Source organism: Artemia sp. Qi Xiang Cuo, chromosome 1 (genome assembly GCF_049724085.1).
Source record: "Artemia sp. Qi Xiang Cuo chromosome 1, ASM4972408v1, whole genome shotgun sequence".
NCBI lineage: Eukaryota > Metazoa > Arthropoda > Branchiopoda > Anostraca > Artemiidae > Artemia > Artemia sp. Qi Xiang Cuo.
Window position 1 is genome coordinate 89,405,193 of NC_142794.1, and position 17,207 is coordinate 89,422,399.

Below are 17,207 nucleotides of genomic sequence, written 5' to 3' on the forward strand. Positions count from 1 at the left end.
CCCAGTGTTCTGTGTCACAAATCAATGAAGCCAAATTTGTTTCGTTAGTTTTTTTCTGGAACTACGTACCTGGCTTTGTCTACATGTCCCGCAATTTTCAAACCGATCAGAGTCAGAACCCCCTTTTCGAGCCAGTTTTCTGGGCGCCACAAATCACTGTCATCAAAAGTATTTTCAATTTTTCCACACTCTGGGTTCTTTGGGTTTAAGTAGTCAATTACGTAATGTTAGATTACGCAAGGAACATAAGCACAAATTGGCTCAAAGGAACTTACTCGTGATATTTTTCAGTATCTGTAGAATTCGGAGAATTGGTGCTTTACTAAATACACATAACTGACCCCCGTCCCGAAACTAAGAAGGTGCCTTTGGAGCCGAAAATTCAATAAGTAGCCTGCACAGAATAGAAGACTGATTTATAAGGTTCTAATAATCATTCACCGGCCGTGATATTGGTAACTTGTAGTTCATATTTACAATTCTTTATGAGACGTAAACCAAACTCAGTTCTCAGTAGAGCGCTAGTTTTTAGGATTTTACTTATTTGGAAAGTATCGCCAGTCAGTTTATTTCAGCTATTACTATTGCAGACAAATCTCGGCTAATCCAGGAAGTAATAATTTTTTTTCGTTTTAGGTTTCAACTTTGCTCTTTACTTGAGTTAAGAAGGCTTAGCTTAAAAAAAATTTGCTCGTTTTAATTTTTTGGGGTATACGCAAAAAAAACTTGCAAAAACAATTTGTATGAAGTAGGTGATCAAATGTAAAAAGTAAACAAATTTGTTTGTTACATAGGGTTTACTTATTGTATTTGTTGAATTTTTCCACCAACTTTTCGCCACTTTATCATATAAATGAAGAGCCCTTGGGGTGTTGGGGTGTTTAAATAGAGGCATAGTGCATAAAAAATTCAATTATCTTAATGAAAATAGATAAATTACATTTCGATGGATTTACTAAGACAGCTTTGCTTTTAATTGAGACATTAAAGATGTCTCTTGGATCTTGTATTACCCTACTAACCCAAGCAGATGAAAATTCTATTTTATGTGATTGTATAATGCTAGCTGTAGGTGAATATTTATTTTTCCATGCGGATTCATTATCTACGAACAGTTTGATACTGCATCTAAATTCAACAAAAACACCAGTTTAGCCATCTGTTTGAAAACTCTGCCTCCTCGAGTTCAAATTTGTCAACCATTTGTGGTATCTAATTTCAAATTGACGCTAATAGGTTACAGTGAAACAAAACTTTCTTTCCTCGATTTTCAAGGGGTGGGGTAGGCTCAATATCTAGTGCAAGGTTTAAGGTAATGACAAATTTATTGTTAATATTTTAAAATTTGCGTTCCCGACTGTTTGACCCTCTTCGGAGCTACATTGGGGTCTAAGACCGTAGAAGACAGAACGATGTTTGATGCGATCTCTGTTGGCGCATAAAGCTGCTGATGATTTGTGAACAATCTTGATAGTTACTGCAGCATCCAAGTAATTATCAGCTTACCATTTACAAATGAACACGGACTTTATTGCCGCATCTTTATACTGTGGAGTTTAATGCGCCTATCATTGAGCTGTTTTTAAAGATGGGGGAGGGGGTTGCTCAGCAACTTTTATGAAGGGTTTCAAATCACGAAAAATTAACTGGCTAGCGTAGAAGTTGTATTTCTTTGCATTTCAACCTTAATTTAGCAAAAATAAATGCGATTAAAACTGGAAGAAAGTGACAAATCAGTGCTTTCCATGCAAAAATTGCTTGTTCTTCAGAACGGGCTTGTTATTCTTGTTCTTTCCGGTTCTTTTAAGGAATACCCATAAATTTGTTTTCCCAATAATTTCCCACTGTTCAGATTAACCGACGTAATTCTTGAATCACCTTCAACTCGGGATTTTTTTCACTTGACAGTTTTTTCACATCGAGTTTTGAAACTTTCGGACACTGTTTACCTTGGTTAGTCTTTATTAGGTTTCAGATGTCGCTGCAACCATGAATTTTAAGCTAATTAAGGGCGAGAGCCCATGTACTGGGGAGGGGAGGGGGTTCCTGAACTTACAACCCTTATGAATTTCCTCCACAAGATAAAAAGGGGTGCATGAGTTGCATAGTATAATAAAAAAGATAGGAATAATATAGACTATTATAATAGAAAATAATTGCACAAAAATCCCTAGCACCCCTCTCCAATGCTTTATAAAGTTCAAGCCAGTTTGCTTTTTCAAGTCAGTTCCAAGTTAAAGAATCACTGGAAAAGGACTTTCTAATTTGTGATTTATCTTCATTATTTTTATTTTGTCCAATCGAAATGCTCTACAAGCTCTGATTTGCGGCGGTGAAAAAACACTCTTATTATTAAAAAAAAAAGAAAGCTAATACTATTTGTCCACTCATTATCATTATTTGATATATTAGTAAAAATTTTAATATCTCAATTTGACTAAAAAACAATCCAGTAACGTCTTTGGTGGTTGATAGAATGGATGTTCGTTCACGTCTTCTGAATTGACAGTTAACAGATTAAAAAACGAAGATATTTTTTGCAAATTTTTGGCTACGCCAAAGTCCTTTTTTTAAGTGTTTCTATACATTAGGGTCTCTTGTCCAGGGGGATCGAAAGAAAAAGTTAAAATAAAATGTTTGTTGGGCCTTTTCAGGGATCACTTCTGGGGACTTCCACCCCCCCCCCCCCAAAGCAAGAAATTTTGCGTAAATTAAGCTTTGCTTGGTAGTGGGACGCTTTTCAGCGGTCCGGCATAAAAAAAAGAAAGCGCTGGAATAACATTAAAAATGCATGTAAACCAAGTTTCAAATATATTTTCCCAAATGAAAGTAAAGAAAACTACTTTAACATTAAAAAGATCCTATTCTATATGTGAAGCGGAGGGGGGACTTTTTTAAAGGATATTTTTTGCAACATTGTTTAGTTTAAAATCTTAAACTTTAGCATAATCCGTACAATACAGGAAAATAATTGTCAAATTGTTAGCAGTCTACATCAATATTTTGTAGCCCTTATGAGAATGTTGTAATTGCATTTATAAAACTAATTTTATAGCAATCATAATTATAAACTAGTTTTTTCTTCAATCCATTCGACATTTTATTTTTCACTTTCTGAAACTAAAGGTAACCATCTTATTACTTATTGGTCATCTTCCCTATTCAAGATACGACTATTGCTGATACGGCTATTTTTAGACTATTGCTGTCAAGATAAGGTAAAATATTACTCCTTTCCTACCCCAAATAGCTCATTTTTTATTTTTTAGATTTTGAAGCGACTTGTTGGTTATGGAATTTGAACATTATCATAGCAGGAGTCAAATTCCTTGTTGATAAGTTTGGGATATGATGAACAAGTTTTACTAATATTCATATTCTTAGTTTAAATCTGACACGCCGAGGGTTATTAGTCTTAAATATTCACAATTTTTTCTTACATGAGTAATTCAGAGGCCAAACGGGTTACTTAACTGAAATTGACTCTATAACAAATATTATACTCATATAGTCGAAGGGAAAGATAGGAAAAGAACAAAGAAGGACTATGAAAAAAAAAAATTGAATCTTAATTTGGAGCACAAGTGACGTAATTCCTTACTCGGTTTTCCCCCTTGTTTGAATCTCCCTAAACTTTTTAGCAAACAAATTGACATGCTGGTAGACCATCTTGTGTTAATTCTATGTTTCTAGAGCCAGTAACAGTAAGTGAAATTACTAAAATTTTTAATAGCTTGAATAACTCGTCCTCATCTGGGCCAGATTCTATCCCTATTAATGTAGTTAAATCTATTCTTCCTTCAATATTATTGCCTCTAGCAAAACTTGTTAATCTTTCATTTGAATGTGGTGTTTTTCCGGATGCTCTCAAATGTGCTCGGATTATTGTTTTGTATGAAGGTGACCAAGAAATGACCCGGCAAATTATCGACCAATTTCAGTTTTATCAGTATTTAGTAAAATATTTGAAAAGGCTATGCTTTCTCGTCTTCTTACTTTCTTAAAATCTAAAAATTTTCTTCATGATTCTCAATTTGGTTTCCGAATGAAGAACCCCACTGAACTTGAGTAGAAGGCTATCTTATACTCCCACGCCCACCACGTGGTTTATGGTTTTCTCAGTGAGAATGAAAAAACAGGAATTTTCTCACTTAAAAAAACATGAATTTTATCACTTTTATGGTTGTTTTCTTGGATGGTTATTTGTTTTTGTCAATTTCTATGATGTTTTTTAAGGCTGTCAACAGTAATTCAGGTATGTTTTATGGTTTTTGTCAGTGAGAGTGAAAAAACAGGAACTTTCTCTCATTTATATATTTAAATGTCAATTTATTTTCCTATTTTTTGGTTTATTGTAAGTGAGAATGAAAAAACAGAAACTTTCAGGCTTTGACGGATGTCAAAAGGAATTCATGTCTGTCTTATGGTTTTTGTCAGTGAGAATGTACATGCTCGACGCGAATGTTATGAGATTGTTTGGCTAACCTAACCTGAGAAATTGATTTACATAATCGGTGGGGGAATTACTGGTTCACGAAAGGGGAATTAAGAAACAATCATGGCTTCTTTGATCTTTAGGCTAACCTAACCTGAGAACTTGATTTACATAATCGGCGGGGCAATTATTGATTCACGAAGGGGGAATTAAGAAACATTATGGCTTTCTTTATTCTTAGGTCTGAGGGATAAACGTTCTTTAGGTCAGAGAGAAAAATTAATATTCTATTTTTAAATAGGGCTTCATTGATCTTTACTGTCAGGAGTTAGAAATGACATCACTTGTTATCTTGGAATTATGCGGGAGGCTAAAGAGAGAGAAATTCTATTTTTAAATACGGCTTCACTGAGCTTTAAGTCGGAGAGATAAATTGATATTCTAACGAAACCTTAATAGTGTAGCTAGGAACATTTATGAGATGAAGAGATTAACGTAGGAAAGGGTTTCCTAGAAATTTGAAATGTGAAAGCACAGAGATGCCAAAAACAAAAGGAACACGCTGAGATTACTTTTAGGGGATTATTTGGGTGAAACGGTTTTAGACATTTTAGGGAATTATTTCAGCGAAACAGTTAGAGACATTTTAAAAGATGATTTTAGAAAGGGTTTTAGAAGAGGTTTTGAGTGTGGTCGTTATAGTAAACAAGTTCTATTTGAACAGTGTCGTGAGGTCCTCTACCCCAACCCCAAAGGGCCCCGATCTCCCTACCCCGATCCAAAGGGCTCCGATCCCCATACCCCAATCCCGAAAGAACCCCCCGGTCCCCAAAGGTTCCCCGGGCTCCCACCCGGCCCCCCAGACCCCGAACGGCCCTCCCCGGGCCCCGTCTTTCGTTGATGTACGTCGACTGAAACCTTTGATTTGGGGTGGAGGGGCTGCGATTTTTGACTTTTCTGAGTTGGAGTTCATAGTTTTTCATAGGTATGTGTCGTCTGAAACCAATGATTTAGAATGGGTGGTTTGCTATTTTAACTATTCTGAGCTGGATTTCATACCCTTTCATAGGTGTGTTTTGTCAGAAAATTATGATTTGGGATGTGTAGTTTGCTATTTGTACTTTTCAGAGCTAGGATTCTTAGTCTCTAATAGGTGTTTGTTGTCTGAAACTTCTAGTTTGGGATGAGTATTTTTCTATTTAAGAATTCTATGAGCTATGCATTCATAGTATATCTTAGGTGAATGTTGTCATAAAATTATGATTTGGGATATTTAAATTACTATTTCGGACTTTTCTGAGCTAGATATCTTAGCCCCTCATAGGTGTTAGTTGTCTGAAACCTATAGTTTGGGATGAGTTGTTTGCTATTTTTGACTTTTCTGAGCTAGGTTTCTTAGCCTTACATAGGTGTGTGTTGTCAGAAACTTATGATTTGGGATATGTAAAGTTCTATTTTTGACTTTTCTGATATAGATTTCTTAGCCTATCACAGATGTTTTTTGTCTGAAACCTATAGTTTTGGATGAGTAGTTTGCTTTTGGACTGTTCAGAGCTGGATTTCTTATCCTTTCTTGGGTGTGTGTTGACTGAAACTTATTATTTGGGATATGTAAATTACTATTTCGGGCTTTTCCAAGCTAGATTTCTTAGTCTTTCGTTGGTGTGTGTTGTCTGAAACCTATGATTTGGGATTTGTAGTTTTGCTTTTTGGACTTTTCAGAGCTAGGATTCTTAGTCCCTCATAGGTGTTTGTTGTCTGAAACCTATAGTTTGGGATGAGTAGTTTGCTATTTCAGGCTTTTCTGGGCTAAGGTTTCTTAGTATTTCATAGGTGTGTGTTGTCTGAAACTTATGACTTGAGGTGTCTAATTTGCTATTTCCGGCCTTTCTGAGCTAAGGTTTCATAGTATTTCGTAGGTGAATGTTGTCTGAAACTTATGATTTGGGATATGTAAATTACTATTTCGGGCTTTTCTGAGTTAGATTTCTTAGTCTTTTGTTGGTTTGTGTTGACTGAAACCTATGATTTGGGATATAAGGTTCTTAGACTTTCGTTGGTGTGTGTTGTCAGAAACCTATGATTTGGGATTTATAGTTTGCTTTTTGGACTTTTCAGAGCCAGGATTCATAGTCTATCATAGATGTTTGTTGTCTGAAACCCATAGTTTGGGGTGTGTAGTTTGCTTTATAAGGCTTTACTGAGCTAAGGTTTAGTTGTATTTCATTGGTGTTTGTTGTCTGAAACTTATGTTTTGAGGTGTGTAATTTGCAATTTCAGGCTTTTCTGAGCTAAGGTTTCATAGTATTTCGTAGGTGAATGTTGTCTGAAAATTATGATTTGTGATATGTAAATTCCAATTTCGGACTTTTCTAAGCTAGATTTCATAGTCTTTTGTTGATGTGTGTTGTCTGAAACCAATGATTTGGGATGGGTGGGTTGCTATTTTTGACTTTTCTGAGCAGTATTTCTTAGCCTTTTATAGGTATGTGTTGTCTGAAACATATGATTTGCGATTTTTAATTTGGTATTTTTTAATTTTCTGAGCTAGGTTTCTTAGACTTTAATAGGTGCTTGCTGTCAGAAAATTATGAGTTGGGGTTTGTTGTTTGCTTTTTGGACTTTTCAGAGCTAGGATTCTTTGTCCCTCATAGGTGTTTGTTGTCTTTAACCTATAGTTTGGGATGAATAGTTTGCTATTTCAAGCTTTTCTGAGCTAAGGTTTCTTAGTATTTCATAGGTGTGTGTTGTCTGAAACTTATAATTTGAGGTATGCAATTTGATATTTCCGACTTTTCATAACCAGATTTCTTAGTCTTTCGTAGGTATGTGGTGTCTGAAACCTATGATTTGGGATGTGTGGGTTGCTATTTTTTGACTTTTCTGAGCTGGATTTCTTAGCCTTTCGTAGGTGTGTGTTGACTGAAACCTATGATTTGGGAATGAGTGGTTTGCCATTTTTGACTTTTATGAGATATATTTCTTATCATTTCATAGGTGTGTGCTTTAAGAAAATTATGATTTGGGATGTTTAGTTTGCTTTTTGGAATTTTAAGAGCTATTATTATTATTCACTCATATGTGTTTGTTGTCTTAAACTTCTAGTTTGGGATGAGTAGTTGGATATTTAAGGCTTTTCTGAGCTAAGATTTATAAGTATTTCGTAGGTGAATCTTCCACGTCAGTTTTAAGTTCACCAAGACATAAAAAATTTAAATTCAAGTTATAATTTTTTCATAGAAGATAGGAAAAGTTATACTATGATTGTGATTATTTTCTATGAAGATAGAAAGTTTCACTTTAATTCTAAATTGTCTAAAATTCAGTTCCGACTTTTCTCAAAGAGATGAAAAAATTTAAAGTTCAATTTAAAATTCTCTCAACGAAGTCAAGGAAAGTTCAAGTTCTCTTCTGAATTTTCTCAATGAAAAAGAAATTAGTCATTGATTATTTCTATTTTTCCAAATAATATAAAAATTTTCCACTTTAGTTCAGATCTGTCTCGAAGAGATGAAAAATTTAAAATACTGTTCCAAATTTTTCAAAGAAGATAAAAAGTTCAAGTTCTCTTCAGAATTTTACCAAAAAACACAATTCAATTCTAATTTCTCCAGAGAAAACAAAAATCTTCCACTTCAGTTCTTTATTTCACAAAGACATAAAGAAATTTAGAGTTCAATTCTAAATTTTTCGTTGGAAGATAGAAAAAGTAATACCACACTTGTGAATATTTTCACGGAAGATAAAAAGTACTAGTTCAATTTTAAATTTTCTCAACGAAGCGAAGAAAAGTTCAAGTTCCCTACTGAATTTATACCAAAGAACACAATTCAATTCTAATTTATCCAGAGAAAATAAAAATCTTCCACTTAAGTTCTTTATTTCACAAAGACATAAAGAAATATAAAGTTCAATTCTAAACTTTTCAGTGGAAGATAGAAAAAGTAATACCATAGTTGTGAATATTTTCCCATAAGATAAAAAGTTCTAGTTCAATTTTAAATTTTCTCAACAAAGTGAAGAAAAGTTCAAGTTTTATTCGAAATTTTGTCAAAGAATAAGCCTCAATTTTAATTTCTACAGAGAAAATAAAAATTTTCACTTTCAGTTACTTATTTCACAAAAGACAGAGAGAAATTTAGAGTTCAATTATAAATTTTTAGAAGGATGACGGAAAAAGTAATACCATACGTGTGATTATTTTCACGGAACATAAAAAGTTGTAGTACAATTTAAAATTTTCTCAACGAAGTGAAGAAAAGTTCAAGTTCCCTACTGAATTTTACCAAAGAACACAATTCAATTCTAATTTCTCCAGAGAAAACAAAAATCTTCCACTTAAGTTCTTTATTTTACAACGACATAAAGAAATTTAGAGTTCAATTCTAAATTTTTCGATGGAAGATAGAGAAAGTAATACCATACTTGTGAATATTTTCCCGGAAGATAAAAATTTCTAGTTCAATTCAAAATTTTCTCAACGAAGTGAAGAAAAATTCAAGTTCTCTTCTGAGTTTTACCAAAGAACACAATTCAATTCTAATTTCACCAGAGAAAATAAAAATCTTCCACTTAAGTTCTTTATTTCACAAAGACATAAAGAAATTTAAAGTTCAATTCTAAATTTTTTGGTGGAAGATAGAAAAAGTAGTACCATACTTGTGAATATTTTCTCGAAGAGATGAAAAATTTAAAATACTGTTCCAAATTTTTCACAGAAGATAGAAAAGTTCAAGTTCTCTTCGGAATTTTACCAAAGAACATAATTCAATTCTAATTTCTCCAGAGAAAACAAAAATCCGACACTTCAGTTCTTTATTTCACAAAGACATAAAGAAATTTAGAGTTCAATTCTAAATTATTCGATGGAAGATAGAAAAAGTAATACCATACTTGTGAATATTTTCCCGGACGATAAAAAGTTCTAGTTCAATTTAAAATTTTCTCAACGAAGTGAAGAAAAATTTAAGTTCTCTTCTGAATTTTACATAAGAACACAATTCAATTCTAATTTCACCAGAGAAAATCAAAATCTTCCACTTAAGTTCTTTATTTCACAAAAGATAGAAAGAAATTTAAAGTTCAATTCTAAATTTTTCGTTGGAAACAAGAAAAAGTAATACCATACATGTGAATATTTTCCCGGAAGATAAAAAGTTCTAGTTCAATTTAAAATATTGTCAACAAAGTGAAGAAAAATTCAAGTTCTCTTCTGAATTTTACCAGATAACACAATTCAATTATAATTTCACCAGATAAAATAAAAATCTTCCACTTCAGTTCTATATTTCACAAAGACATAAATAAATTTAAAGTTCAATTTTAAATTTTTCGGTGGAAGATAGAAAAAGTAATACCATACCTGTGATTATTTTCTCGAAGAGATGAAAAATTTAAAATACTGTTCCAAATTTTTCACAGAAGATAAAAAAGTTCAAGTTCTGTTCGGAATTTTACCAAAGAACACAATTCAATTCTAATTTCTCCAGAGAAAATAAAAATCTTCCACTTAAGTTCTTTATTTCACAAAGACATAAAGAAATTTAAAGTTCAATTCTAAATTTTTCGGTGGAAGATAGAAAAAGTAATACTATACTTGTGAATATTTTCCCGGAAGATAAAAAGTTCTAGTTCAATTTACAATTTTCTCAACGATGTGAAGAAAAGTTCAAGTTCTCTTTTGAATTTTACTAAAGAAAACAATTAAATTCTAATTTCACAAGAGACAATAAAATTCTTCCACTTCAGTTCATTATTTCACAAGGACATAAAGAAATTTAAAGTTCAATTCTAAATTTTTCGGTGGAAGATATAAAAAGTAATACCATACTTGTGAATATTTTCACGGAAGATATAAAGTTCTAGTTCAATTTAAAATTTTCTCAACGAAGTGAAGAAAAGTTCAAGATCTCTTCTGAACTTTACCAAAGAACACACTTCAATTCTAATTTCTCCAGATAAAATAAAAATCTTCCACTTCAGTTTTAAGTTCCACAATGAAATAAAGAAATTTAAAGTTCTATTCTAAATTTTTAGAGGAAAGATAGAAAAAGTAATACTATGATTGTGATAATTTTCCATGAAGATCAAAAGTTTCACTTTATTTATAATTTTTCTTAAATTCAGTTCTGATTTTTCTCAAAGAGATGAAAAATTTAAAGTTCTGTTCCAAATTTTTCATAGAAGATACAAAAAGTTATACATTGATTGTGAATATTCAACATTAAGATAAGGAACTCCACTTTAATTCAGAGCTTTCTCGAATAAGTGCAAAATGTTCAAGTTCTCTTCTGAATTTTCTTAAAGAAGAGAAAAAAGTTAGATTAATTCTGAATTTTACCATTGAAAATGAAAAAACATTCCATTTCAGTTCATAATATCTCAAAGACATAAAAAATTTCAAGTTCAGTTCTAAATTTTTCTGTAGAAGATAGGAAAAGTTAAACTATGATTGTGATTATTTTCCAGTGAAGATAAAAATTATCACTTTAATTCTAATTTTCTTAAATTCAGTTCCGGTTTTTTGCAAAGAGATGAAAAATTTAAATTTATGTTCCAAATTTTTAATAGAAGATATAAAAAGTTATACATTGATTTTGAATATTCGACATGAAGATAAGGTACATTACTTTAATTCTGAGTTTTCTCAAAGAAGTGCAAAATGTTCAAGTTCTCTTCTGAATTTTCTTAAAGAAAATAAAAAAGTTAGCTCAATTCTGAATTTTACCACTGAAAATGAAAAAAGCTTCCACTTCAGTTCTTAATTTATCAAAGACATAAAAAATTCAAAGTTCTCTTCTAATTTTTCCAAGAAAATAAAAAAGGTTCCACTTCAGTTCTGGTTTTTTCTCAAAGAGATGAAAAATTTAAAGTTCTATTCTAATTTTAAATTAAATTTTAGCTCCTTTGTCTTATGGATTTACCCCTCAAATTTTTAAATTAGAAAATGAGTGACTCGTTCTATTATTAAAGACAATCGTTTAAACTCGTTCATCTAACCTTCAAAACAATAGGTTAGGTTAGGTATAAATAAATATTAATAAATAAATAGAAACATTTCTACATGTTTAAGTTAGGTTAGGTTAGGTTAACTTATCATGAGTGCTCATGATAAGTTAACCTAACCTAACCTAACTTAAACATGTAGAAATGTTTAAGTGGAAGAAATTTTAAGTGGAAGATTTTTATTTTCTCTGGTGAAATTAGAATTGAAGTTTGTTCTTTGGTAAAATTCAGAAGAGAACTTGAATTCTTCTTCACTTCGTTGAGAAAATTTTAAATTGAACTAGATCTTTTTATCTTCCGGGAAAATATTCACAAGTATGGTATTGCTTTTTCTATCTTCCATCGAAAAATTTAGAATTGAACTCTAAATTTCTTTATGTCTTTGTGAAATAAAGAACTTAAGTGGACGATTTTTATTTTCTTCGGAGAAATTAGAATTGAATTATGTTCTTTGGTAAAATTTAGTAGAGAACTTGTACTTTTCTTCACTTCGTTGAGAAAATTTTAAATGGAACTAGAACTTTTTATATCTTCCGTGAAAATATTCACAAGTATGGTATTACTTTTTCTATCTTCCACCGAAAAATTTAGAATTGAACTTTAAATTTCTTTATGTTTTTGTGAAATAAAGAACTTAAGTGGAAGATTTTTATTTTCTCTGGATAAATTAGATTTGAATTGTGTTCTTTGGTAAAATTCAGTAAGGAACTTGAACTTTTCTTCAATTAGTTGAGAAAATTTAAAATTTTACTAGAACTTTTTATCTTCCGTGAAAATATTCACAAGTATGGTATTACTTTTTCTATCTTCCACCGAAAAATTTAGAATTGAACTTTAAATTTCTTTATGCCTTTGTGAAATAAAGAACTGAAGTGGAAGATTTTTGTTTTCTCTGGAGAAATTAGAATTGAATTGCGTTCTTTGATAAAATTCAGAAGAGAACTTGAACTTTTCTATCTTCTATGAAAAATTTGGAACAGTGTTTTAAATTTTTCATCTCTTCGAGACAGATCTGAACTAAAGTGGAAAATTTTTATATTATTTGGAAAAATAGAAATGATCAATGACTAATTTCTTTTTCATTGATAAAATTCAGAAGAGAACTTGAACTTTCCTTGACTTCGTTGAGAAAATTTTAAATTGAACTTTAAATTTTTTCATCTCTTTGAGAAAAGTCGGAACTGTATTTAAGAAAATTTAGAATTAAAGTGAAACTTTCTATCTTCATAGAAAATAATCACAATCATAGTATAACTTTTCCTATCTTCTATGGAAAAATTAGAACTGAACTTCAAATTTTTTATGTCTCGGTGAACTTAAAACTGACGTGGAAGCTTCACCTACGAAATACTAAGAAACCTTAGCTCAGAAAAGCCTGAAATATCCAACTACTCATCCCAAACTAGAAGTTTCAGACAACAAACACATTTGAGTTACTAATAATCCTATCTATGAAAAGTCAGAAAATCAAACTACACCGCCCAATTCATAATTTTCTGACAACACACACCTATGAAAGGCTAAGAAATCTAGCTCAGAAAAGTCAAAAATAGCAAACCACTCATTCCCAAATCATAGGTTTCAGTCAACACACACCTACGAAAGGCTAAGAAATCCAGCTCAGAAAAGTCAAAAAATAGCAACCCACACATCCCAAATCATAGGTTTCAGACACCACATACCTACGAAAGACTAAGAAATCTGGTTATGAAAAGTCGGAAATAGCAAATTGCATACCTCAAATCATAAGTTTCAGACAACACACACCTATGAAATACTAAGAAACCTTAGCTCAGAAAAGCCTGAAATATCAAACTATTCATCACAAACTAGATGTTTCAGACAAAAAACACCTATGAGGGACTAAGAATCCTAGCTCTGAAAAGTCTAAAAAGCAAACTACAAATCCCAAATCATAATTTTCTGACAGCACACACCTATGAAAGGCTAAGAAACCTAGCTCAGAAAAGTCAAAAATAGCAAATTAACCATCCCAAATCATAGGTTTCAGACAACACATATCTATGAAAGGCTAAGAAATCCAGCTCAGAAAAGTCAAAAATAGCAACCCACCCATCCCAAATCATTGGTTTCAGACATCAAACATCAACAAAAGACAATGAAATCTAGCTTAGAAAAGCCCGAAATAGTAATTCACATATCCCAAATCATTGGTTTCAGACAACAATCACCTAAGAAATACTATGAAAACTTAGCTCAGAAAAGCCTAAAAAAGCAAATTACACACCTCAAATCATAAGTTTCGGACAACGCAGACCTATGAAATACTAGGAAACCTTAGCTCAGAAAAGCCTGAAATAGCAAACTACTCATCACAAACTATAGGTTTCAGACAAAAAACACCTTTGATGGACTATGAATCCTAGCTCTGAAAAGTCCAAAAAGCAAAGTACAAATCCCAAATCATAGGTTTCAGACAACACACACCAACGAAAGACTAAGAACCTTATATCCCAAATCATAGGTTTCAGTCGATAAATAAAAGTTCAAATAGGGATAAGAACCCTTTTTAATAGACAGTGATGATGATAACAGTGATAGAAATTCACAAAAATACCAGATATTTCCAGATACCGAAATATCTGGTATTTTTGTGAATTTCTATCACTGTTATCATCATCACTGTCTATTAAAAAGGAATTTATCCCTATTTGAACTTTTATTTATCGTCATGGAAAGGCAGTGTGGTCTCCGAAATTATATAGGTTTCAGTCAACACACACCAACAAAAGACTAAGAAATCTAACTTAGAAAAGCCCGAAATAGTAATTTACATATCCCAAATCATAAGTTTCAGACAACATTCACCTACGAAATACTATGAAACCTTAGCTCAGAAAGGCCTGAAATAGCAAATTAGACACCTCTAGTCATAAGTTTCAGACAACACACACCTATGAAATACTAAGAAACCTTAGCCCAGAAAAGCCTGAAATAGCAAACTACTCATCCCAAACTATAGGTTTCAGACAACAAACACCTATGAGGGACTAAGAATCCTAGCTCTGAAAAGTCCGAAAAGCAAAACTACAAATCCCAAATCATAGGTTTCAGACAACACATACAAACGAAAGACTAAGAAATCTAGCTTAGAAAAGCCCGAAATAGTAATTTACATATCCCAAATAATAAGTTTCAGTCAAAACACACCCATGAAAGGCTAATAAATCAAGCTCTGAAAATTCCAAAAGCAAACTACTCATCCCAACCTATAGGTTTCAGACAACAAACATCTATGAAATGCTAAGAAATCTAGCTCAGAAACGTCAAAAATAGTAATTTACATATCCCAAACCATAAGTTTCTGACAACAAACACCTATGAAAGGCTAAGAAACCTAGCTCAGAAAAGTCAAAAATAGCAAACTGCTCATCCCAAACTATAGGTTTCAGACAACAAACACCTATGAGGGACTAAGAAATCTTGCTCAGAAAAGCCCGAAATAGTAATTTACATATCCCAAATCATAATTTTCTGACAACATTCACCTACGATATACTAGGAAAGCCTAGCTCATAAAAGTCTAAAATAGCAAACTGCTCATCCCAAACTAGAAGTTTCAGACAACAAACACCTAAGACAGACTAAGAATCCTAGGTCTGAAAAGTCCAAATAGCAAACTACACATCCCAAATCATAATTTTCTGACAACACACACCTATGAAAGGCTAAGAAATCCAGCTCAGAAAAGTCAAAATAGCAAACCACCCATCCCAAATCATAGGTTTCAGACAACACATACCTATGAAAGACTAAGAAATCCAACTCAGAAAAGACAAAAATACAAACCCCTCCACCCCAAATAATCTGTTTCAGACAACATACATCACTGAAAGACGGGGCCGGGGGAGGGCCGTTGGGGGTCGGGGGGGCGGGGGGGGAGCCCGGGGAACCTGTGGGGACGGGGGGGTTCCTTGGGGATTGGGGTATGGGGATCGGAGCCCTTTGGATCGGGGTAGGGCGATCGGGGCCCTTTGGGGTTGGGGTAGAGGACCTCACGACACTGTTCAAATAGAACTTGTTTACTATAACGACCACACTCAAAACCTCATCTAAAACCCTTTCTAAAATCATCTTTTAAAATTTCTCTAACTGTTTCGCCGAAATAATTCCCTAAACTGTCTAAAACCGTTTCACCCAAATAATCCCCTAAAAGTAATCTCAGCGTGTTCCATTTGTTTTTGGCATCTCTGTGCTTTCACATTTCAAATTTCTAGGAAACCCTTTCCTACGTTAATCTCTTCATCTCATAAATGTTCCTAGCTACACTATTAAGGTTTCGTTAGAATATCAATTTATCTCTCCGACTTAAAGCTCAGTGAAGCCGTATTTAAAAATAGAATTTCTCTCTCTTTAGACTCCCGCATAATTCCAAGATAACAAGTGATGTCATTTCTAACTCCTGACAGTAAAGATCAATGAAGCCCTATTTAAAAATAGAATACTAATTTTTCTCTCTGACCTAAAGAACGTTTATCCCTCAGACCTAAGATTAAAGAAAGCCATAATGTTTCTTAATTCCCCCTTCGTGAATCAATATATTCCCCGCCGATTATGTAAATCAATTTCTCAGGTTAGGTTAGCCTAAAGATCAAAGAAGCCATGTTTGATGCTTAATTCCCCCTTAGTGAATCAATAATTCCCCAGCCGATTATATAAATCAAGTTCTCAGGTTAGGTTACCCTAAAGATCAAAGAAGTCATGATTGTTTCTTAATTCCCCTTTCGTGAACCAGTAATTCCCCCACCGATTATGTAAATCAATTTTCTCAGGTTAGGTTAGCCAAACAATCTCATAACATTCGCGTCGAGCATGTACATTCTCATTGACAAAAACCATAAGACAGACATGAATTGCTGTTAACATCCATCAAAATGAGAAAGTTCCTGTTTTTCCATTCTCACTGACAACGAACCATAAAACAAGAACTTAAATTGCTGTTGACATCCATAAATGTGAGAAAGTTCCTGTTTTTTCATTCTCACTGACATAAACCATAAAACAGACATGAATTGCTGTTGACATCCATGAAAAACATCAAATAAATTGACCAACACAAATAACCATCCAAGAAAACAACCATAAAAGTGAGAAAATTCATGTTTTTTCAAGTGAGAAAATTTTTGTTTTTTCATTCTCACTGAGAAAACCATAAACCACGTGGTGGGCGTCGGAGTAAAAGATAGCCTTCTACTAACTTGCCTGTATGATCCTTTTGAATTTTATTCATTCTGCGTTAAATTCGGGATTGATTCCGGCTGCTGTATTCCTGGATATTTGTAAGGCTTTCGATTCTCTAACCCATGAAATTCTTCTATCAAAGATGTCTCATTTTGGCATAAGGGGAAATGTATTATTTTTTTTTCCAGTCTTATTTGAAGGATAGGTTAATTTCTGTTGATCCACTTTTCCGGTCACCCTCGCAAGTGAATTTTGGTGTCCCCCAGGGATCAATTTAGGGCCTCTGCTATTTTTGATTTATGTAAATGATCTTTATTATGTTGTAAAAAAGCAGAAACTTATTAATTGCTGTAGACTTTGTCATCCTAAGCCTTCCCTTGCCCATAGTGGCAACTATAGTTCACCTTCTTCTGATGTCCTTGCTTGTTTTGCTGATGACAGCACACTTGGCACTTTGGGAAACTGCGAATCCGAGCTTCGATTGAATTTAGAAAATTAGTTTGAGAGGGCGATTTTGTGGCTTGATGCTAATTATCTTACCCTAAATTTTCCAGTTTTTTGTTTA

At 32.8% G+C, this 17,207-nt stretch overlaps 1 protein-coding gene across 1 annotated transcript in view; it reads left to right on the plus strand.

Annotated features, from left to right (window-relative positions):
• Positions 1-17,207, plus strand: part of LOC148956897 (chordin-like protein 2) — a 349,225-nt gene that overhangs the window by 67,024 nt on the left and 264,994 nt on the right. The window lies entirely within an intron of this gene.